The sequence below is a fragment of the Pinus tabuliformis genome, chromosome 9 (genome assembly GCF_031772625.1).
Source record: "Pinus tabuliformis cultivar Carrire ecotype Pingquan chromosome 9, CPIR1, whole genome shotgun sequence".
Lineage (NCBI taxonomy): Eukaryota > Viridiplantae > Streptophyta > Pinopsida > Pinales > Pinaceae > Pinus > Pinus tabuliformis.
Window position 1 is genome coordinate 916003305 of NC_142307.1, and position 26563 is coordinate 916029867.

The window sequence follows — 26563 nt, forward strand, 5'->3', positions numbered from 1 at the left end:
CCTGGTACGGAGGTTGAACAAATTGAGGTTGAGTAGTAACAACCGTACTTGTACCAGGTTGGCCTGCAGGCATCTGGACTGTGGTTTGAACCGTGGGTCCAGACAACGGTACAGATGTCTGAGGAGTGGTTACAGGGACAGTAGAAACCGGAGCTGCCGATACTCCAGAAGTAAGCATGGTAGATGAAGCGGTAGTTGCTGCAGCCGTGTGAGGTGGAGTACCAGGTGCAATTGGCGGCTGAGTAACTACAGAAGTTACAGGGGTCTGAACACTTGACTGGACAGGTTGCGGTTGCTGGGGTGGACCAGGAACTGCAGGTTGTCCTGCTTGAGGTACCGACTGTATACTTGGTTGCGACATCTGTTGACCCTGTGACGGATCCCATGTTAACATTCCAGGGTATTGACTCGTAACAGGTTGAGGATACTGAGATCCATAGCCGTATTGAGGATAGGGTTGATAACTGTAAGGTGCAGTCCCATATGATTGCCCTTGAGGTGGTTGATAACCTTGACCAGGGTATTGACCCGTAGGTTGATAACCTTGAGGTAAATACGAATACTGGGGTTGACCTTGACCTTGAGGTTGGTATCCTTGAGGTTGATACCCTTGGGGTTGATACCCTTGGGGTTGCCATCCTTGAGGTTGCCATCCTTGAGGTTGATACTGATACTGAGGTTGACTTTGGGGTACATATTGAGGCTGGGGTTGATACCCTTGGGGTTGATACCCTTGAGGTTGCCCCCCAGTCACAAATGAAGTACCTTGAGGTTGCCCCCCAGGCATTAACGAAGGTTGCCCCCCAGGCGGTAATTGGCCACCTTGAGGTTGGTTAATGGGAGTTGAACCTGACATCATATAAACTTCACCTATACTCAATGGTACATTACCACTGTTTCCAACTAATAACCCATGATCAATGGGTTGAGGAGATGCTCCCGCAAAGGTACCAGAAAGTGATTGATACCCAGTAGGAACAGAAGGACCGCCATGTAAAAATGATTCAGGACTTTGTGAAAACACAGATGACTGACCAGACATATTTACAGGAGAATGAATTCCTCTAGGTGGAACCGGAGTACGAGGTGTAGAAAAACCTACTGAGTTGTCTAAAAAATTGGTTAATGCAAGGTACCAAGATTCACTTCTAGGAGGACTGTAAAAGATGGATTCACGCTCCCTTAGATCAAGGGTAATTAGATCTTCAGAATCAGAAACGCCTATTTCTTCCTCTGGAACAAGTTCTTCTATAGCAATTAATCCAACAGGAAGATTTTCGGTGATAATTCTTTCTATTCTTGGTGAATCAGGAACACTAGGAGTTGGAGTAACAGGTTCTGAAATTTCAGGTTCTTCGCCTGTTTCACTGGCAGATGAAAAACTACCAGCAAGCTCGGAAACTGTAACAGCTTCGGGATTGTAACCTGTTTCTAAACTTTGGTAATCTGGATGGACTACCAAGGAAGATTCTCCTTCTTCAGGTGATCCTACTCTACTGCCACTAGGAGGAGTTACAAGGACCTTTAACCCTTCTAAATGACCCGGAATGTCTTCAGGAGATTCACCCCGCGATTTACGGAGTTTTCTTAACAAATCTATTCCGGTAACAATCTCAGGAGACTTGCCCCGAAGTCTACGGGACTGTCTCGGTAATTCCGCCACAATTAAAGATTTTAACTACAACACACGAAAACAAAGTAAAAAATTTCAAATCAAACCACCTAAAGTCTTCTAAAGAACCAATCAAATTTGAAGCACACGCCTAAATAATCTAGAGCGTCAAACCACACACAAACAGTAGTCTTCCGGACCAAAAGCGCTAGTTGGTGATTAGGCCCAACCTCGCAGGATTCAGTACAGAAATAGTGGGTGGAACAGTTACCCCGGCAACCTGCTTAATGAATAGACTGGACCAAGTTCCTCCACTTTAACCGTCTCGAAGTGAAGCGAACCCCCCAGAAAATCCAAGTGAGTATAACCGACGTCTGCTCCAGGTACAGTGGGACCTTCCCTCCACCGTCACCTTGGGTAGAATCCTAGATATTATGGCCACTAAGGTTACCAATCACAACAATTACACCTGGGGGAACAGTCTAAACTCCGACAGCACGCAAGGGCAGAGTAGCAAGCTCCAATCCCCTTACCGGCTCCTTGACAACAATCCAAGGTTTACCGATAAGTGACCCCTGGCTCCTCGACAATGGTTAATCCGAGGTTTACCGTTTGTAATACGTACTGCCTGGCGTCGTTCCCAACGAGGGAGGAATGATCCCCTCACTGGTTCGGACACGAGCTCGTGCTTCTCCTTTAAGAGGAGCTTTCCCAGAATGTAACTGAAACAATTGGATTTGTTCTACTCAAGATAGACTATCTGTTTGGTTTTGTAGTCTTGGAGAGTTAAGTACTCACCTACTCCAAGACCCTAGCCTAAGCTATGTTGGTGCTTCAGAGCCCTAGAAAAATAAAGATTACTAGATTGATTTTAATTTAAGCGTTACTTTTAAGGTTGTTTCTTAAGTCAAAAGGTGATGGAAGTGAAACCAGTGGTGTGTTGACTCGACTCGAAACCACTACAAAATGCACCTAGAATGATTTATCCACTACTTTACTTTTTCGATGAATTGCTTAACTAAAAAGTTGAGAGAATGCAATCTTTATAAAAGCAACTTCTTAATTGAAGACAATCAAAGAAACAATTCGTTTTTCTTTTCCAAGCATAAAAACATAACTTCTCTTTACATGCACGAAAAAACTCTTTTCTTCTTTTGAAAACAAAAAGCTACTTGAAACAAGACTTTTTAAGAAGATGTTTTTGTATTTTTCTTTTAATAAAGCAAGTAAATCTAATGTAACCAAAAATCAATCTTAACAACTCTTAAAATCTATGAAAATGCACTCATAAGCAAACTAAAGGCAAATTTACTCTAAGCAATCTTAACGAGGCCAAAACTAACAATGATTATTTCTAAGGTGTTTTACTTGATCACAATCAAATCAAGGACTAGCTTATTGCAGAATCAAAAACTAGCCAAAACAAAACTCTAATCTTTTTGTTCTTTTTGTAAAATGGAAATCAATACTTTATAAACAAGTAATTCGAAATTTGACCCAAAACAACTCAAATGGCAAGTTGCTCACAAAAGGAGACTTTACGACAGGCCCGACTTCTAAGAAGGTTGACTAACCAGAGAGATCTAAGGCTGGACAACTTTCTACTATCAAAGTCACTACAAAGCCTTTCCAAAAATCAAACCCTAGGTCGAAACTTCGTTGAAAACCACTAAAACACTCAAAGCTCACAAAACAAGTTTAGGTGAAAATTCTTGACAGGGTACTAAAGGATCTGGGCAGAAAACACTAAGGAAAAACAAAATCTAAAAGCAATTTAAAGCAAAAATGGAATTTTCTTAAGTTTTACAGGAAGACGCAGGCAACCCGTTGTCACAGGTGCGGCCCCGCTCTGTGCAGACGGCAACAGCGCGTCCAAAGACGCACTGTGCAGTACTCAGAGACTGCGTCCCTCTGGAAAAATGAAGAAAAACCAAATCTAACTAAATCTAAAGCTAAGCCACCCAAATACTAATTCTCACAGTCAAAAACCAGAAAATAAAAATGATTTTCTCAAAGCAAAGTTCATATAAAGGAAAAGACTCTCTCATTAATGGATTCCCCAGCGGAGTCGCCAATTTGTCACACGGAATCTGTCAAGGGTGCGGACACGACTGACCTTCCTAGAAGTCTAAGACATTCTAATGACAAACAAGACAAAATGGAGTGATCTTTCTCTAAATACACCTTTTACAACATGAAAACTACAAGTGTTTAGGCTTACCTTATTCCAAAACGTTGTTGTTGAAGTCCGTTCTTGACGATCCGGATGAGCTCCTCCTTCAAGTCAATTCCTGCAACCACAAACAATCAAACAATTACCAAGCACTTGCATTTCATATAATAAAACATATATTCAACATGCAGACCAAGGAACACATGAAATAACTCATTAACACAAGCTATTGAGAAAAATAAACCAGTTTGTATTAATAACGAAACAAAGAAACTCTTACAACCTGGCCTTGGTGTTGTGCAAGTTCCTCCCAGGGTCCATCAAGGGTTTTCCTCTACTTTGACAAAGCTCACCCTCTCCAAGTAGAATCAAGTGAAGACAATCTCTCCTCACAAAGGCTCTAATGGAAGACCTAAATCCTGCAGCATTTACCCAAAGAAAATGTATAGTTCCAACCTCCTCTCCTTCTGGCTCAATGCCTTTATTTATAGTGCTGTAAAGAGGTTATTCAGGTCCACTATCAATGGGATCATCCCCCTCTATGGGTGGGATAGCTCCCTTATTGATGGGATAAGTTCCCCTTTAATAGAGATACATGAACCAACTGGAGGCGCATCCATTTCATCAAACCGACCTCTAGAATGTTCTAGAAGTAACCACAAGTAACTTTTTCAAGATAAAACTCGCGCATTTTGCCTTTTACAGAGGGACGCACCTGTCCCTTAACATACAGAGCGTCCATGGACGCAGATTTTGTGAACATGGTCAGCGTCCCCGCAGGTAAGGCTAGAGAGAACCTGCGACCCCAGAGATAAACATAGTTTTTACAAGACTTTCTCTCTCCTTTGAGTTTGAGATGGATAACAGAGGCATGAGACTTGCCTAAGAGGGTAGCATGACTGTTGATTTGAGCCATACTAACTGTAAGTAGTCAAGGTGACATTTTTTAGTGTAACAAGTACCAACCTCAGTATTTCACTAGTCTACTTACTCATTTCCTCTCTCCCTTGATAGAGCTTTCGCCACTCCTTTCTCACTTGTCCCACTTTAAAGAACACCTGTAGAGTCAAAGCAAAAAAATACCATCAATGCATAGAGATCTATAACCATAAACAATGTGGGATCAGATGTACATTAACCATATAAATGCATATACAAATACAAGATTGAGAGATATACAAGCATATGGAGGAAAACTCAAATAGCTTTATTGATAGAAGTAGTAGAAGATAGGATTAAAAGCCCTCTTCACCTCATACAAAGCAAGATCACCCAACAATATCTTCAAAGAGAAACCGACAGCACTTCCTTGCAAATTATAAAATTCCAGCCCTTGGATCTCTAGGATGAGGGATCCATATATAGATGTTTGTAGGAGAGTGAGTCAGCTTTTGGGATTTTGATTAGTGTCATTTCACTGATAGTTTTTGGTTCCACTTGGAGATTTCATGATCTCTTACTCATCCGTAGGAAAATTCAGAGAGGCAAGTGTCATATGAGTAGTTTCTAGAAGATTCTTTGAGTTTCCACCCAGCATACTACTTCTGCCATTTGTCTACTCTTACTCATCGCACCCTACAAAAGGGATTTTTAGTATGCATCGCACCCCCCATGTGTAACAGGTGAGATGCATCACACCCTCAGCATGGAGCAGTCTGTATGGTCCAATTTTGGCCAGTTCTGAGCAGGTTTTCAGAAAGAACTTCTGGGAAATGATGTAATTAGCTGACCTTGTTCCATTAGGGTATGAAACAACACTTTTAGGGGTTTAGAAGCCCTTGGTTTATGGAGATATGTGATTGGGGTTGTACTTCACAAATATGTCTATAATAGTTGCCCCCTAAAGCATGAAGTCGTAAATCTTCTGATGTCGGGTGAAATTCTTTACTATGAGGATCCAAGGTTTCTCGGACTAGAAGGTGACCTGTAATGAGATACAATATAATAGATTATATTCATAATATTTTCATGATCTAGCTGAGGTGGGCATTCCCATGCTCAACTTTATAAATTCATTTTCATGTACATAAGACAGACAATCGTCTATGTGGCAGACTGATGATTCTGGTAGAGCCATCATCCATTAGTTTGGATGATTATTTGTGCAACTGTGATGTACATTTGATGTTTTTATTTTCCTGAATATATATCGCAGCCCGAATGGATGAAACAAGATTCGGGGTCTTCAAACTTGTTCAATCTTCGCCCAAAGTACAAGTCGATCCATGTGAAAATATGTTTTGATGTCGAACATGGAAGGACATCGCCTGATTACCAACGAATGATGTAAGCTGTTAACAGGCGTGAGAGGAATCACTGATAATGATAATGATGCTCAAGGTACTGTAGTACAATTCACATGGTGTGAATATATGAGTAGATGTCGAACACCACGCAAAATATTTTGGTCAAAGGCCATTGATGTAAACATGTTGCCGGAAGTGAGAAACTTGCCATTGAGGCATGCAAGCTTCAAAGTACTGAAAGGGTTGTTCTTAAGTCAACTTCTTCGATAATGAGCTAATGTCGACAAGAAGTGACCTGTCCTAGGAGGGCCTTAATGAATCCCACATCTACGACACGGAAGGGAGCAAATGATTTTGTGGAGGTGAAAACGATCTGATGATACAAGGTTCAAGGTGGAGGTCATGAAAAATGGAGAGTGAAGGTATTGCAACAGATGAGGCATTAGATAGGTTGGTGAATTCTCTGAGTGACTTCTCGTGAACATATCGGCAACATTGAAATGGATTGGTAGCGTTAACCCCAAAATGGATGGTATAGTGGACCAATGGTGATATGACCGGTGAACGAAATAACCCAACTCGACTTAATCATGGTGATGGAGTGAAAGTGTCATGTTCAAGAGTGACCTGCTACCAATGAAGTTATTCAAGTTTTCTTCCCTTTTTCCCCAGTCATTGCTTACCAGTACCTCTTTATTTTTGTCAAGCTTGAGGAGGATACCATATGCTTGTTCTATAATTTTCCCTTTGGGAAAACCTGTCGCTATGTTTTAACGAGCCTAGCGATAGTGAAACTCACTCTTGTCTGCATGGACAAGTTTTTCGCTATTGTTTTAACGAGTTTAACGACAAAGATAACTTGGTCATTTTCAATTTTAGAGAGTCTAAAAAGAGGCGTAAAGGCAACTCCAGTAGTCCTTTTTCGTAATCTAATCCCTTAAGTCCGAAAAAGTATAAAAAAATATGAAAGGGATGACTTTTCGATAGTTTTAACAAGGTGAACAAGACAAGCGCTCGATCTTTTTGTATAATGATCCCTCAGGTCCAGAAAGATTAAAATCTAGAGGAGGGATGGAACTTCCAATCACTTTAACGAGCAGGAGAGGCCAATTGCTCAGCAATCTTTTCATATTCTACGAGTTAGATGAAAACAGCTTAAAGGAGACTCATTTTTTGAGGAACGAGTGATGTTTTTGTATAGCAACTAGTTGCAGGGAAGGTTTGGAACTTTTCAATCACGACAATGTAAAGAAGGTGGCTAATAGAATCACTTGTCGCACCTGTTCCTCAAAAGGGTAAAAAATCAAATGGAGGTGTATGATCGGCTAAAAAAGAGTGGAGGTGATGGTAAGAACACGACCAAGGTTCAAAAGCTGATAATTATGCGATTGCAATAGTTATTTACCGAAGGTGGGTTCATTTTTTTATGAGCTTGAACTCTGGGGGAACATGTGCTCATTGCTAGGTTTATTTTTTAATGAGATTGAACTTCGCTTAAACCTGCTCACAATCGTATAATAAGGATGTCTCATTGATAGGTTCATTTTTTAGGGAGCTTGCCCCATTCGAAACTTTCATCCAAAGCCTTTTGTATGCAAGCTAGGAATGACCAACCTACGAGTTTAAAGGGTTAAGAGCCTACAAAACTAAGAAAATAAATGGTATCTTTTCACTTACATGCAAAAAGGTTTGTATGCCCCTAGGTATAACGAAATAAACCTTCCAGGTTACCATACATAAGTTCTTGCATTAGCATATTGTTCCATCCATGTAGTAGGCAAAATGCTTCCTTGGCTTTGTCCATCGAAATGGACAAAGGTGATTCCAGTTCCAATCACCTAACCTTTGACAGTGGAATCCTTTTCCAGACTGATCCATTTTCCTAAACAAACAGGATTGTCAGACTAGTCATAGTACTACGTGGAAAACTACCTTATATCTGGGGTTTTTCTTCCCAAGCAGACCAGGGTGCATGCCTCCTAAATTTCAGTCACAATCACTGAATCACTACGATCATCAAGTGGATAGATCGGATATTGATGAGACATTCCTTGTGCAAAAAGACCAGTTAGGGATGGAATTTGACTAATAGTTGTGTTTGAATCAGGGAATGAAAGCTAGTCAACTAGGTGGACCACTCTGCCTTCATGCGGAAAACACTTCACTCGAAAGAGTGATGAAACAATAACTCCCATGCTATAAATGTAATCACGTCTAAGGAGTAGATTGTAATATAAAGGCCCTTAGACTACCATCATATTTAGATAAACAGTTTTCCTTCTCAAAGTTATAGGCAAAGTTGGAAGGATCCCTAACGGTCGACAAGTTCCTCTGTTGAAGCCGGTCAGATTTCAAATCTCAAGTAGAAGCGATGGCGAGTCAAGCGCTTTCCAAGCAGTTGAGGAAATGATACTCATAGAAGCCCCATCAACTATGATAGTACCAACCATGATCATTCTGTAAGCTTGTACTATGATTTGAAATGGTACATTGGATGGTAGGCGGGCTCTCCTTAGTAGATTCCAATCGAAGGAAATGACTAGATTTCTTGGAGGAGGGACTGAATAAATGGCTGGATAAATCTCTGATGAACTTCCTTCCTATGGTAAAGGAATGGGTAGATTGCCCCCATGTTAATCGGATTCTATGTTAACGAAAAGAATTTTAATGGTGTCGTTCTCATTCTCCTTGGTGACTGTATCATCTGAAGGTGGACCTTCTGAAGACAAGGCTGGGTCGACTGCCATCTCGACCTGTGGACTTTGGTCCGGTGTGGAATCAGAGGGTTTATCTTCAATGATAGGTGCTTCAGCCGACAATTAAGGTGTGTTAGTTGGATTTTTAACTAGTGATGGACTCGGCAAGAGTTTCTTGTATCTAGGAGGAATTCGTTGCGGTGAAGCAAGACGGTTATCCAAGACCCTTTTAGCTTCGTCTACAAAAGGATAACAGTGGAGGACATGATTGCCTCCACACAGTCTACAAGGAAATTTAGATCTTCCTTTCTTTCCATTGGCTTCATTTTCAATAGTTGATGATGTGCTCTCAACATGATCATCAGAGGTTGAAGACACCGGATTGTGCAAGCAGGGAGACCGGTCCCTCAAGATCCGTGGGATGTAGGGACAATCTCGATGACAGTGGTCTCCCTTGAAAATGACACATGGATATTTAGGTTTGGAAGGTGCAGTGTGTGGATTTTTGCCAGATGATGCATGGTTGCCCCCTTTCACCATTGGATTCTTCTTTTTCTTCTCCTTCCGTTTCTTCTTCTTCTCAGTTACTTGGGTTTTAGTGTTACTAGCTTGACCAAGTGAAGAGGAAGAAGGAGAGGGAGAAACAAATGAAGTAGAAGGTGGGGGAGCGACTTCAGGATCATCTGGTTGCTAATTTGATTGCTGAGGAATTGTGGTGTTTTGAACGACAGAGGTTGAGAAAAGCCATACTGGCAGGCCAATTGTGAGTCCTGGAAGGGACAATGTAGCCATGTGCGGAGCACCAACATCTCCCCAAGAGGAGAAGGGACTAGGATTTCCTCCAAGGGGAAATCCTTGATTGCTAGACTTCATTTTCTCAACCTAAGACCAACGAGGGAACATTGACGTTATTCCAATTAAAATAAATTTTATGATGCTTTGAAACAACTTACTTTTTCAATTTTTAAGAGTCGAGAAAAAGCTAAAGATGACTCTAGTCGCTTTCGATTTTTAATGAGCCTGAAGTGACAAGTGCTCAGATGGGCCTTTTCTTTTAAGGAGTCTGAAAAGGAATGAAAGTGACTACTTTGGAAATCTAGACAGAGGGATTACCAAACCAATCGCAAAACTGCATAATACTTTTTACGGTACGGCAGTCAATCTTCTCGAATGTTGTGTTCAGTGCATTGCGATCGATAGGGAGGCAGACATGACTTCCTAAGGATAAAGGATGTAGCCTATTGTGGTCTCCCAATATATACTCGACGGTACGTGGGAGAACAGGTCTGTACTGGCACTTGTCATCTCAAAGAGGAGGAATCACCCAACCTATGATGAAAGTGATAGTTACCAGGCTTTACGATGCTGGAATACATCTCTAGCCTAGACTGTTAAATGTTGTGCGTTAGGTTCCGAAGAGATTTTATGTTCATTGAGGTTTAATTTATAGTTGATCTTTCTTAAGAAGTTTTCCTTTAAGGTTCATCATTTTATGTAGATATACAATTCCTAAATATGCAATCTAGGATGATAAACAGTCATTTACTTTCTTTTTGCAATGAAAATCCTAGCTACTAAGGAAAGAGAAATGAAATTCTTTCATCATAGAGCAGAGAGCACACACTAGATGCACTTTTCCTAAATCAATTTCACCAGGTAGTCTAAATGCAAATGCACATGCATGTATTGTTTTTTCTGTTTCCTTAATTTGAGAATGACAAAAAAAAAATAAGTATAGATCTAAACTATCTTCTTTCAAAGAGACAGTACTAACAATTTTCTCTTTAAAAAATGAAAGGAAGGCTAAGATGACACTTTGCGATTTCGAATTCAAAAAATGAAAGGAAGACTAAGATGACACTTTGTGATTTCGAATTCAAAAAATGAAGAGAATACCAGGACGACACTTTGTGATTTCGAATTTAAAATTGCTTTCGACACTTGAAATACTATTAATTCAAATCAAATATGATGGAAAAAGTGAAATCGACTATCTAAAAGAGGAATTCTTTATGACACTCTTTTTCTTGACTGAAAACGACACTTGCGACACTTTCAAATCAAAAGACGACAGTTCGATTAAGCTACTATTTGCAAAGGAGAATTGTAAATGATGAAAAATACATTAAAAACATTCATAATTCCTTCTAATGGAGGCTGAAATAATGCAAAGGAAGAAGGTTTCAACAGTGATATACTGATCATAGACAGCAAAACTTCTGAATAAAGCTAAAGACAATGAAGAAAAAATGACAATATGGAGGTAGAAACAGTCTTAGTCAATCATCACACCTTTAACATAGGGAAACAGGGATGCATCTCACCTGCAACACATGGGAGGTTCAATGCATCCATATTTCCAATGAGAGACAATGTGATGGTCTAGGGACGAGACCGAGCTTGGTTTTCACTCACAGTTTGCCGCTAAGTTCAGGGATTTAGGCTGAGCTAATGATTGTCAGTAAACACAGAGTATAGGGGCTGATCTAATGAGGTTATTTGAGCTACCACCAGGGCACTTAGGATGTTTGCAATTCAGTTGTTCAATTCATAACCAAACCTGGAGATTGACTGAAGTAGCATTGATCTACTTTGCACTTGCATAGAAAATGCAGTTTGAAGGCTAGCTGGCATAACTTCAGGCTTCGTCTGTAGTTTATAAAGAAAACAAATAGAAACAAATAAACAAACTATTTATTCCCCAGCGGGGTCGCCATTTTGTTATCAGGAAAACTAGTGTCCATTTAGAGCTACTAGTCCCACTAAGACGGGTAGCTATCTTAGGAACAAACAAACTAAAGTTACTTGTGTTTTCATTTAGGAAAGATAGATGAGAGAGGAGCAGAGAGTACCAACCTCAGTCTTTCACTAGTCTCCTTGCTCGTTTCCTCTCTCCCTTGATAGAGCTTTCACCACTCCTTTCTCACTTGTCCCGCTTTAAAGAATGCCTGTAGAGTCAAAGCAGCAAAATACCATCAAAGCATAGAGATCTATAACCATAAACAATGTAGGATCCGATGTACATTAACCATGTAAATGCATATAAAATCACAAGATTCAGAGATATACAAGCATATGGAGGAAAACTCAAATATCTTTATTGATAGTAGTAGAAGAGAGGATTACAACCAAGCTTTGTGATCCAGCATCATCCTCCCAGCATGAAAGCACTCTTCACCTCATACAAAGGCAAGATCACCCAACAATGTCTTTAAAGAGAAACCAACAGCATTTCCTTGTAAATTATAAAATTCCAGCCCCTGGATCTCTAGGATGAGGGATCCATATATAGATGTTTGTAGGAGAGTGAGTCAGCTTCTAGGATTTTGATTAGTGTCATTTCATTGATAGTTCTTGGTTCCACTTGGAGATTTCATGATCTCTTACTCATCCCTAGGCAAATTTAGAGAGGCAAGTGTCATATGAGCAGTTTCCAGAAGATTCGTTGAGTTTCCACCTAGCAAACTGCTTCTGCCATTTTTCTGCTCTCACTCATCACACCCTACAGAAGGGCTTTTCGGTATGCATCACACCCCCCGTGTGTAACAGGTGAGATGCATCGCACCCTCAGCATGGAGCAGTCTGTATGGTCTAATTTTGACTAGTTTTGAACAGTTTTTCACAGAGAGCTTCTGGGAAATGATGTAATCAGCTAACCTTGTTCCTTTAGGGTATGAAACAACACTTTTAGGGGTTTACAAGCCCTTGGTTTATGGACATATGTGATTGGGGTTGCAGTGCCCAAATATCTATATAACAGGTCTACCACTAAACAGGGTCTACCACAGGCTCGAGTAAACCCCTTAGTAGCAAAGGTGTCCCCTTGAAGCTAAAGCAACTTCGATACCAAATGTAGGTTTTAACCCTGTACATAAATTACCTGCATACAAATTCTAGAAAAAGAAAATAAAGAACGCTGAGAGAAGAACACATAAAACAAATATACATAGATATTTTCCCATGGATCCCAAAACCAGGACTCCCAGATTGATTTTTCATTATGTTCCTTTCAATGTTATAATATATATATATATATATATATATATATATATATATATATATATATATATATATATATATATATATATATATATATATATATATATATATATCTATATGGATACATACATATACATATATATATATATATATATATATATATATATATATAGATATGGATACATAGATATACATATATATATATATATATATATATATATATACATTCTGAAGCATCCATAAATGCCAATCCATTAACCCTAGATTAGAACATAATCATAGTTCCCTTGACCAGATCTACAAAATGTCATGGACCGAAAACCATCGTGCCCAAAACCATGTGCGAAATCCATGCACAAAACCATAGGTAGGTCAGCCTACCTAATATAGGGTCTACAAAAGCTTCCAATAGGGGGGATGCCACTGCCCTATGAACCCCCTAGTGCATTGAAGGGGGGCTCCCCCCCCCCCCCCCCCTCTAATCCCCCAATTCAACTACTGGGGCCAGTGGTGGAAATAATATAACAAACCCCAATAGATCGAGAATGAGGAAACACATTCTTGATGACAATAACAACAACAAAAAATGGAAACCAGAGAGTCGTGATATAGAAAGAAAAAAAATGGGGTGACAGATAGAGGAGGCAGGGGGGAGCAGGTTGTCTTAAACGCTTACGGAAACTGTGAACTTAATTATGCTCAAAGGTTAGGCATATCCACAAAAAAAAAGCTAAAGGCCCTATATCAAGGTTTGCTTATCCTTGAAGGAAAGGTTTTCTTATCCCATGGTTTTTTTTTTATCTTCATAAATGATTCAACAATTTCTTTCTTTATGCCTGGAAAGGGTCTAAGACAGAAGTACTCCTTGTCATCATTGCTCTTCCTCCCTATAGATGAAGGTTTTAGTAGGCATTTATTGGAGGTAAAGAGAGAAGACTCATTCAAGGATATTAATATTGCAAGTTCCTTATATTTATCATATCTACAATTTTTTGATGGCATTTACATTTTTGCGCTCACTCCAGAAGGGATGCTCTAAAGTTGAAGAAGATAACAAATTTATATTATATTGCTACAAAAGTGAAGATTAATGTTGGTAAGTCAACATTTTCCTTCCCACATATTGATGATAAAAATGGAAGGTTCCTGTCTCAGTTGTTCCCTTACTAACATGCTTTATTTTAGAATGGGTTAAAGTTCTAGTGTTTTTATTCAAAACCCAATGATTATATTAATAGAGATTGGGACTAGATTCTACCTCAGGTAGAAAGAAGGATCTCATGCTTTCATTCCAAAAGGCGTACTTGAGAGGATGGGGAAGATAAGATTTAGGTTCCTATGGTCAAGGCATAAAGAAAATAAACATTCAACAAAGGTTAATTGGAAAAAAAATGCAAACTATAGGATTTTGGTGGATGGAGACTTCATCCATTTTCAAAATCTATTCATGAAAAATGTGATTGGAGGTTGATTATAGGTAAGGGTCTTAGGGGTTAAATTGTACAACAAAAATATAGAGATCCTAATAATGTTGATGAATATATTAGGAAGCCTACAAAATCCTAATAATGCTTCCATCATATGGAAAGTAATACTTTTGACATTCCATTTTATCAGCAGAGAAAATGGGGAGAGTGGGTCAGGATCCTTGGATTGACTACAATGCAAACGACAAACTTCCAAGAAATTTGTTGAACACGTTGCTTGAGAAAGTATTTTTCACATGTGACCATGTGTTTGATATAGATGTTACTATGATTGGGAAACAATAGTATAAACCTTCAAAATTAATTGGTTTGATCACTAGTACAAAATGGCTAATTAATTACTAAAAAAATGACTAAAATTTGCATAAAAACGACTATTTTTCAGTCGGTGACCAATAGTAGCTAATTTACAGTATCTTATAATGCAACCAACTTTTAGTCGTTTTTAGCTTAGTCATTTATTCATTGTCTCAATTTTATCTTCTAGTAGTATATTTAGTCATAAATTTAGTCGTCGATTTAGTCATTAATTGGCACAATTAATGACCAAATATATTACTATATGATGACCCGAGAAAACCAATTAATGACCAAAGAAATATGTCAGAAATGTTGGTCATGTTATAAGTTACTGTAAATTAGCTACTAATAGTCATATATATGCAAATTTTAGTCATCGTTTGAAACCAATTAATGACAAGAGAAATATAACTAAATTTTGGTCGCGTTATAAGATACTATAAATTAGTTACTAATAGTCGTATATACACAAAATTTAGTCCTCATTTGTAATCACAAATTTATCATTCGCAGTATCCATTTATCTTTTTTTGGTACTTTTATATTCATTATATAAACGATTAATTTAGTATTTTATATTCATTTCATTTACTTTCATTAATAACCATTATCAATGACTAATTTAGTCATATATTCATTTTATTTGTGTTCATCATTAATCAATATAAACTACTAATTTAGTAGTTTTAAATTGATTTTATGTGTTCATTATTAATCAACATAAATTAATTAGTATGTTTTTGCAACTAAATTTAAAAAATGGCATACAATGTGCATGTTCATCTTATATGAAAACACAAAGTTGCATATGTTAATTACAATACTAAACAATATCAAGTGCAACTATAAATAATTTCAACCATGTAAATTGTATTATATGAAATGTTAAAGTATTACAATATGAGTTTCCAACTTAATATTGGTTGGATTACAATTTACACATGAAATGATATTTCATCATTTCAAAACATTATCATTATGTTTCCAAGGCATTGCAGGTGAATTCACCAACTCTAGAGACTTGACCATCAGTCTCTATGTGTGTGTCTTATATGGGATATTGAATCTAAGGGTATCACTAGATCGGTTCTCTTCTCTCTTTCTTTTTGCATTTGTCGCTCCAGTGTTATTGCTTTGTGTTAGGCCCCTATACTACTAATGTAACCCCTTGTTGTTATTAATACAACCCCCTTATTATATTGTTGTACCCATGTAGTCCCCATATTGGTATTATTGTGCCCCACAGAAGCCCACTATTGTTATTATTGTGGCCTTAAATTATTATTGTTATGTCGGCTCTGAGTATATTATGACCCCTTAGACTCCTATATATACAAAGGAGGTCTTGTAATTTGTATCATCCAAGAATTGTTCATTTGTGTAATGTAAAGTAGGTTGCCCCGTCGAAGAGGCTTATTTCTAAGGCATTGATCTATCTTTTCTATCTTTTTGTGAGCTGGTTTCATAACATTGGGTATCAGAGCTTTGGATTATAGGGTTTCGCTGTTCCAAATAGGTCATCATGGCATTTTCACTATAACTATTTTTCTGTGACGTTACAGAACCTAGAAATAATACCCAATTGAGAGGAAATCTCGCTGAACCTTGGGTCCAAATTTCAGATCTTGTATTGTTATATTTTAGGATATATGATCTGAGGAAGTTATAGTTTTTGCAAGCTCCATAATTTCATCTAAGACAGGTCATCGTGGAATTTTCGCTATAACTATTTCATTACACAGTTTCAAAACCTAAAAAAAAAAAACCATTTGAGAAGAAATTGGTCTAAACTGCGGGTCTGAAGTTTAGATCTTGTCTCACTATATGTTTAGATATTTGATCTAAGGAATTTAGGGTTTCTGCAGACTCATGAATTACATCCCAAACAGGTGACCTGGGGAAAATCGTCATAATTGTTTCTTTGAGCAACAGATTGAAATTTCGTAAGAAGTTACAAAATGAGGACAAACTATCATTTCTTGTGTATATTTTTTAGATCCGAAGGTAAAAATGGTGACATGTGGCACTTCATATAATTTTGCTCTTCTGAAAAGGTATATAATCAGGTCATCTTGAGATATTGTGAATAACTCTTTCTTTGAGAATCCAATTTCAATCAGACTAGTGGCATTGGAAGGAGGACGCAGAGGGCTACTGCAGGTCACTATTTCAAAATTGGAAGATCCTAAATTATATAGTTACAATCGTTTCAAGATCTAGATCCTAAAATAAAGAAAATGAAATATGAGGAAGTTTGATGGCAAGGATCCAGTAAATTGGATACTACAGATGAAGCAACATTTTGATCTACATAAGGTGAAACTATTACAAAAGGTATGTATTACATCTTCATATTTAAAACCAGATCAATTTTTATGGTATAAAGGGCTTTGTTCTCGTAAACAAGTTGCTACATGGTCAATTTTCACAGAGGAAATGATAGCACATTATGAAGATACAAAGAGAAACACATTCTTTAACCAATTGATAAATCTCAAACAAAAGTGTTCAATGGTAGAGCACATTGAGGAATTTCAAAAATTGAATATAAGGTAAAAGATATTCCAGAGAAGCAAAGGATTGATGTCTTCATAGGTACTTTAAAGGATAACATTCAACATGAGGTTCATCTTTGGGAACTTGATTCATTGGAGAAGGCATTCGAGTGGGCAAGAAAAATTGAAAGCAAAATTATGGAAACAAGGAATCCCACCAGTCATGAATATAATTATGGAAGTGTTTTTTCTCCTAGCCTTCCACAACCTACAAGGTTTACACCACAACAATTGGAAGAAAAAAGAGTTAAAGGGCTTTGTTACAATTGTGATAGCAAATGCACTAAAGGTCATAAGTGTGCTCAGAAGAAATTATTTTACATAGATTAGGAAGAAGAGGAAGAAAAGGATCAAAAAACATCAAAAAAAGAGGATATACACCAGGAACTAGCCCTAGAGAATGAATAAATGAATCTGACCATATCTTGTAAAGAATTGGAAAGAATTACCACTCAAACTCTCAAGATAGAAGGACATATCAAGAAGAAAAAGGTTCAAGAAGTGAAAGATCACATAGAGAAAGAAGAAATTAATCCAACCATATCTTGTAATGCATTTGATGGAATTACCACTCCTCAAACTATTCAGATAGAAGGACATATCAAGAAGAAAAACGTTCAAGAAGTGAAAGATCACATCGAGCATCAAGAAATGAATCTGACCATATTTTCTAAAGCATTGGAAGAAATTGCCACTCCTCAAACTCTCAAGATAGAAGGAGATATCAAGAAGAAAAAAGTTTAAGTAGTGAAAGATCACATCAAGGATCAACAACAAGTTCTCCAACTTTTAAAGGATAATGCCACTTTGGTATAGAATTGAATGAAACAATAGGTAGATCAACATCACAATGAAAAGAGTTTTGATGTAGGTGATTGGGTATTTTTACGGCTACATCTCAATGAAGCTATTTATGAGAAGGAAATGTTGGCAATACTACATGCACTTAAGGAATGACGACCTTACCCAATGGGAAGACACTTCAAGGTAAAAATGGATGATGATAGTCTTTAATACTTTGTAGAAAAATATTATCTTTAGAAGAACAAAAAAAGTGGGGGACAAATATGTTGGCTTATGACTTTGACATCATCTACAGAAAAGGGAAGAAAATTTTTGTTGCAGATGCACTCTCAAGAAAGGATGAGGATGTGGAAGCATTGTTTTGTGCTATTTATATTATCCAACCAGATTGGATAAATGAAGCAAGGGATGAATAGAAGAAGGACGAAGAAGTGTGGCCGCTCATTCAAAAGTTACAGAACATCCCAATTCAAACAATATTGCCAGAACTTGAAGAGGAAGGAAAAATCATATTGGAACGTGGAGAAATCGTAGAAACAACAACCCAATAGCTATGAAATCGATCAATTTCAGAGTATCTCATCAACTAGAAGAACTTACCCACTGAAGTTCCACATGGGAGGACAAGAATTTTATACAAAAGCATCAAAAACTACTCAAGAGTTGAGGACAACACTTTTTGAAGGAGAGGGCATGTTAGGTCCCTATAGTACTAGTGTAACCCCTTGTTGTTATTAGTACAACCCCCTTATTATATTGTGGTACCCATGTAGTCCCCATATTGTTATTATTGTGCCCCATAGAAGCCCACTATTGTTATTATTGGGCCCTTACATTATTATTGTTATGTCGGCTGTGATTATATTATGACCCCTTAGACTCCTACATATAGAAAGGAGGTTTTGTCATTTGTATCATCCAAGAATTATTCATTTGTGTAATGTAAAGGAGGTTTCCCCCTCAAAGAGGCTTATTTCGAAGGCGTTGATCTATCTTTTCTATCTTTTTGTGAGCGAGTTTCATAACACTTGGAGCCTCTTTGTTCAATTCCTACGTGTTACCATCAACACTGAGTTCCTTTTTTGAAACCAAAAGAAGGTACAATTTAGAGTGTGTTAGGTTCCTATACGAATAGGTGTCATATTTCATGATTGACTGGTGAAGTGGAAAATATGATCATCCTTTCCATGCTGCAAAGGTTCCATATTTTAAGAAATAAAATCAAAAATAAAAAAATTAAAAGAGGGTATGCCTTAAAAGAAAAATCAAAGGGAAAAAGGAATGAATTGGTCAAAAAGAAAGAAAATGAACCCCAAAGAAAAGACCAGGAAAGTGTGCTAGTCCAAAATGCCACTACTATCCTAATTTTTGCAAAGAAGTCCAAAATGTGCAATTAGTGACTTCTGTCACAGTTGATGGATGGCCAAATAGCTTAATCTTGGCCAGTCCTTGTTTAAATTTTTGTTTTAGAAATAGAGAGTGAATTCTGTCCAAACAGTTCAAGCTTGGCAAACAAGTAGTTAGGCAGAGAAGCAAAGGAGCTCAACAGTTAAATATGAGCCCCTGGAAGAAATAAGGGCAGACTTAGATAGGAGGGCAGTTGAAAGAAAACAAGAGAGTAAGGGTTTGCTAGTTCAAATGCACCCTGGAAAAGGAAGAAAAAATGTTAGGTTTAATAAGTTGGGTAGGCAGTTTTGAGGTTGCAGAAGCAGGGTTTATGAGCAGTTTTGTCTTTTTGAATATGATCTATCTCATAGATATCATAAGTACCATGGCAAGGTGGCTAACAAACAGGTGAAGCATGACTAATTTCCCTCCTCATTTCTCCAAGAACATTTACAAACATCCCCTCAAGGACATTGAGATCTGCTCAGTGCTCCTAGTTCACTTCATTTCATGAGAAAGACTAAGTGAAACTCTGTGTTTACTTAGGATATTAAAGCCACATTTCTTGTGTAAAAATTCTTTTCTTCCATTATGCTAAGTTTTCTAAAAGTTCATAACTTGGATCCCTTTTATTCCCTAAGCCTAAGTTTCACCTTTTTACTTAGTGTTTTTGGTTTATATATACTTCTCATTTTAACCTATTAACTCTATTATATAATTCCTATATAATGTTTTCCCCGCCCCTATTGTATAAAATACATAAAAATCCCAAAGTTTTTAATATTCCGCCCCGGGCTTAATTAAAGCCATATGTTAATGTTTTAACGGGGGTCCAAGGTTTATCCGAAACCTTATGGACAACCCTCCCCGCGTGCACATATAAACATTGGGATTTATTCAACATTTGGTTGAATAAATAACCACACCCGAACATTTAACCAAAGTTGAAATACACTGCGCAACATTACAAAACGCCAAATTATATGGCGGGTCCCCACGCCATACACCTCCACCAACTCCACCCGCCATCGATCGTCCGATCCGGGCTTTCCCATCAGACGACCCCTATAAATATTGGAACCCCTCCAATGACTGAACGATAGCGCCTCGAAAAATGGCGGTTTTGCCGCCATACAGGATCCATGTGGTGCCCGCCCGGTGCTATCGCGACCCCTCTAGCCAAAACAGCCTTTGTACAAAAGTGGTGTGGGATAATACCATATACTGCCCCCCGCTTCCTGCCGCTGATGTCGTCGTCGAGGTTATCACCCACGTCAGCTACCACCTCACCTCCGTATCATCATCCGCCACGTCACCGCCAAGTCAGCTTCTATACCTCTGCTACACGACAAAGATTACATCATGCTGACGTCACCTGACTGAAGCGCGCCAAAACTTGCCGAAATCAATTTTTTGTTAAAAAGGCGTAAAATGTCGTTTTTTCGTTCATTTTTATTTGTTTCTTCTGCATGACTTCTGCATGCTTTTTCACGTCTGAAGCAACATTTCGACTATATAGTCCACCACCCAGCTAAATTGACTCCACAGCTCGGCCCCTCAGCTCATTCCACCACCTACATTTCACACAGGGCGCGTATTGAAACAGGTATTTACCCAAATTTTTCTCCCAAACCCCGTTTTTTCTAGTTTTCTCTGTAAATTTGCCAAAAACGCCCAAATTTGAGTTAGAAACGCTGTGCTGCCTTCAAACCCGCGCACTGTAACCTCTGTTTTTATCCATTTTACCAAGAAATCCCTCAAATCTCGTCTCCCACTGCAAATTCGCCCATTAAGCTGAATTCAAGCTTGTTTCGGCCTACAATTCCCGCAGAAAGGACCCAAAAGTATTATTTTGCCTACTGTTGCTGCATAAAACCCAAAATTCAAATTGAAAAATCATAGAAGATTCAATAATGGAGGCTCCAGTGGCCCTCAAGGTTTCCCCCCTCAATGCACCACACAAAGAATTGGAATGGTTGCCCCTTGCTGACAGAGATTTCCAAATTAATGACTTAATTGGCGACAAGCCTCACCTTCAAGCTTTTTGAGAAATTAGGAATAGCTACCGCAACAATTCTGATGTCTATGGAATTTGAGAGTCCAACATTCCCATATACTACCCCCCCCAGTAAATGTGCTCCCTGATATCATCCGCTTATGCTGTGCCAATTATGATCCCACTCAAAGAGAAGTTAGGGCTCCATCTGGGACTGTCTTATTTCACATTACCCTTCAATCCATAAATGAGATGTTACACTTTAAGCAAACTCGGCCTCTAGCTCCTCTCACCATGGAATTCTTACTTGACCAAGGTGCCAAACTACCCAATTCAGAGATAACCATAATAGCTCAATTATTCATGAGACTAGATCGCCAGCCTAGGCAACCACCTCCTTTTAACCAAGTCTGGTTCAATGAAGCTGGACAATTCATTACTGACATGATTTCCTACATCTTGGGATTTAAAACTAGTGAGTATATTGATGAAACTATCTTAGTTTTGTTGTCCATATTTACTCCAGGACAGCCCCCTGTTGTCAAATATGATTTTTCCACCTTCATAGCTAATAAAATCCATGAGAAATTCATTAGCCTGGACAGAGAAAGAGTGTTCAAATACATGTCATACATATATCATCCACTGCTGTACAATCAACCAGATAGTTTTCAAATTCCCCTTAGAAAATTGGATCTCAAAGGAGAGCGAAGGTCTGTAATATTCTAGACCTTAGTCTTCCACCGTGTTAGTGACTCCCCTTATACTTATTGTGAATTCATTGCCCTATTCATACATCCAGCCACTTCTTTATTGATGACAACTCCTCCTGCCACACTCTCTGGTGAAATGCAGAAAATTTTACATCTCTCAAAGAGTTACAGTATAGGTGATTGGCACTTTTACCAGAATCACACTGAGATCTGGATATATGGCTGTGAGTTATGCCCCTATAAACTACCAAAATATGTGCCTATGATACTGTTTGCCTTGGAATACTTCAAGCAATTTATTAGCTCAGATTTGACTCATTTTTATGCTGCCAAGAAAAGGCACAGCTGAAAATAAGAAATCAATTGGGCCCTTTTATCTTCAATAAAAGGGAAGCCTGGGAGGAGGCTGACAAGATTTTAGGGGAGCAACTCAAGCTGAAACAAAGTTTTTATTGGGCACCATATGACCCTGAACATTTCTTAAGTTATAGAAAAGTGAAAAACAAGCTAACAGCATATGTTCACCTCAAGATCCCTAAAATTCAATAGTATGCTAACCAACAAGAATGGGTAGAAGGCGCATTAGTTGAAGAAATTACTGAGGAACAGAAATTGGAGAAAGCCATGAAAGATCTTGAAAAAACGCTTGACCTGGACTCTTTTGGACAGGTATCCTTCAAACTGCCTCAGCATACAGGAGGTGATACATCTTTTGTTGGGACTTCTCAACAGCCCACACAAAAATCCAATACAGGATCAGCAAAGGGCAAAGAGGTAATAGGTTCAGAGTAGGACATAATGACAGACTAGCCAGCCACATCAAAGGAACAAGGCCAAGGGCAGGTTCCTTCAGCTCAAACAAAAGCAACAGAAATCCCTATACTATAAACTCCTCTAAATGAGGAGAGAGGCAAGAAAAGGGACAGGCAAGAAGACACACCGATCAATGGTCCTGAAGAGCAACCAGGGGAGAAAAGGCAGAGATTGAACCCCCTATCAGAGGAGGAATTCATTCAGGAGATCACAGACAGTCCAAGGGAAGAAAGAGCAGTCAGCCAGGATACATCCCTAGTCACAGAAACATCAGCCAGTTCACATAGGCAGGAGATTGGAAGACAACGTAGTGTGGAATTTTCCTCTCCCAGGACACAAGGCAGGCAAGGCTATGACATTAAAAGAACATTTACTAAAATAAAGGAATGGAATCAGCCAATAATAATTCAAATTTATAATCACTTGCTCAAGATGCCCCCCACAAATCAACGAAGGTTAATGTCAGCATATGACATTCAAGAAGGGAAGATGATCCTAAGTCACTTTAAGCCCAAAATGCACCGACCACAGTCAGCTACTGATTACATCAGGACCAATCTAGAAGTATTAGCCAAAGACATCTAGCCAATGGACCAGATTGAATTACATAAGCAAACCAGAGAAATGGTATACTCCACATTGGCAAATAAAGCATTGCTGGCCCACAAATTGCAGAATTCTTTAAATAATACCTCTGCCCAATTGGAGTTTGAAAATGCTTCCTCTTTAGCCATGGATAATAGGATAAAATCCTTGGAAGAGATAATCATAGAGCTGGGACATGATCCCAAGGATGACAAAGGCATCAAAGCATTAATACAAAAGAAGGAAGAAGACATTGTAGCTCTCAGGAAACAACTCAAGCTGCCCATTACCATGCATCCCAAAACTACAAAGATTGTTGAACAAAAATCATAGGAAGATACGATGGACCTGATGATGAAAATGAATGAGAGATTGGCAGAAACAGAGCAGGCATTGGAGAAGGCATTACAAGGAAAGCAGGGAGAGTCGACCTCCCAGCCATCTCAAATAGCTCCAATAGTTACAACTGCTCCTTCTACAGTCACAACAACAGTCCCTCCTACTGTCCCGGCATCAACAACACCAAGTACTTCAACAACAACAGCAGTAGGCAGCAGCACTACCATGACTACTAAGGAACTGATAAAGGCTATGGAGGATCTAAAACTCCAAGTATCAGAATTAAAGGATGCTAAAGAGAAACTGGCCAAGTTGGAGATTAGTTATGATAAATCTAAAATGACAGTGGCAGAAAAAACAAGGGAGGTGAAAGCATTGGAGAATAAAGTAAAGGCATTGGAAAAGGACCTCTTATTAGACAAACCTCTGGGAGAAATCAGGAGCATTTTATGGGGCAACATTAACCAATCCATCACTGATATATGGACACCAATACAGATAATTCATGAGCATATTGATCTAGTGACAGTAGTTCAAGAAGAAATTCTAAAGGCCAGGGATTCATTGGGACACATGCCTGAGCAGGCCAATAGGCTAATACAGTTTTTGAACACCCACACCAAGGAAAAACTGGCAGCACTAGATATCAAGGATAGGATAGGCACCATCCTAACAATTAAAAGAGTTGTAACCATGAGGAACTTCATACAAAATTTGGGGAGGAAGTGCCACAACATGCAAATGGAGATAAATGCTTTCACACAAAAGTTTACAACTTTGGAGGAAAAGGGTCTACCCAGTTTATTAAATAATGACTATAGACTGGTGACTCATGAAGACTCTATACACAGGTTGAATACATGTGTGGATAATCAAGTCACAGCATCATCGAGTTTTGCAGGAGAAAAGGCACTCCCATCTGGACAGAGCCTATATGACAATTTGGAAAATCTGTTTTTTATTGAACATGAAGTGAGGCATCTTTTCATAGTCTAGCCTACTTTCTTCAGGTACACAGATGCTGATGAAAATCTAATAAAAATGTGCAGACACCAATTACTAGAGGACCAATGGTGGCGGAGTATGCTCGAAATTTTGTAGGAAAAATTCAAAGTTTTGTTTATTTTTTCCCAGAACACAACAAGATATCATAAAGTGCAGAAAAGAGCAAATAAAATTGCATTGGGCAACAACCTATTAAAGCGCAATCAAAGCACCCATGAAAGCAACGCCAATAGCATGGAATTTCACTAAAGTATCCATCGGCTAACTCGCTGAGCAAATAATCAATGCATCTCACCAACTGAGTGGCTAGCGCAGCATCTCTTACTTCTGCATTCATATCTCTCTGATCCCAAAATCATTTACTCCTTCTATAGAGTAGGTCAAAGAAGTTATTGCAAGATATTATCTCCTTTGAGATATTTTGTAAACATTTTTGTACAAATACCTCCCCAAGAAAAGTATTAGGGGTTGGTGATATCATTCTGGGACTGCGCTGTAAATTTGAGAACTCTTCTGAATAAAAGGTTGTTGGAACGCTTTGCTGCTGAACTATCTGGTTGTGGAATTAATGGCAGAAGAATATGTTGCAGAATTCTTGAATTATTTCATGGATCAATAAGTCTTTTTAACTCTTGTTTTACTGTTTCTGTGTTTTATATATCATCTACATATCATACACTGAATAACAGGGAAAAAGAATAGCTCAGAACTTACTTAGTTGTACTCTATGTTCAATTCTTGTTATTTTTATGTTTTCCTCAGGACTAGCATAAGCAGGAATTCTTAACTGCTCCTGTTTCCCTGGTTCTTTCACCTTGAATATAACTAAGGAATCCTTAACTGCTCCCTGGTAATATTCATCCATTTTCCTTCTGTTAGCATGATGAAGGATTCTTGATTGCCCTTCACCCCCTGACCCCATTTCAGCTGATTTTAACTTACAGTTTGTTCCATGGTTAATTATCTTGCTCTGTAGTTCCTCCTTTTGTCAAAGAAACCATACCCAACAGTTCATCTTCATTGACTCCATTAACCCAATGGACTGAACTTTTCATATTTTCACCCCTGTTCTTTGAATGTCACCATCCAAAAATCAACAAATACTTGTGCTTCATAACTAGCCTAATATACCCCAAGACAAAGCTAAATTATAAAGAGAGAGCCCTCTCTGGCTGCAGATTGGCTAGAATCTGCATCCAAAAGATTGGTTAGTGGTTACCTCGGCTGTATTCCCTTTTCTTACTAGTTTGGGGAACAGCCTGAGTGATAACAAAGTGTAAGACATGAAATACAATGAACACTATAATATAAACTAAAGTATACTATAAAGATTTTATACGAAATATACCTCAACATCAACAATGTCAAAGCCATTTTTCCCTATATAAGAAAGAAACTCAAACAAGTTTTCTTTAGTTGAGCATTAGTGGCCACTATAATATGGTCAAATGACCTATATAAACAAAGCAAATAGAATGTCACCATATCAAATAACACCTTAATAACCTAGTATTTAACCTTCAATGGAAAATTAGGCACAATCATGGCAACTAAGTTACACGCTAAAAATATCAAGTTGTAGATAACTTGTGAAAGCAAATAATATGAAGTGTGATGTTTAATCCTTGTGATTTTATTCGCAACAACATTTCATCTTATAATGCATGAACTTGGTCAAGTGTATAAACAACATGTGCTCAAATAGCAACATGAAAGTTAACTTTTTTGATAGGCATGAAATTTTTTAACACAAAATGGATATAAGTCTTCCAATTAATATCATGTAATACTAATTTCATCTTCAAGCTTTGGTTGTTGTTTAAATGGACATGATACCAAGTATTTTCAATTTCA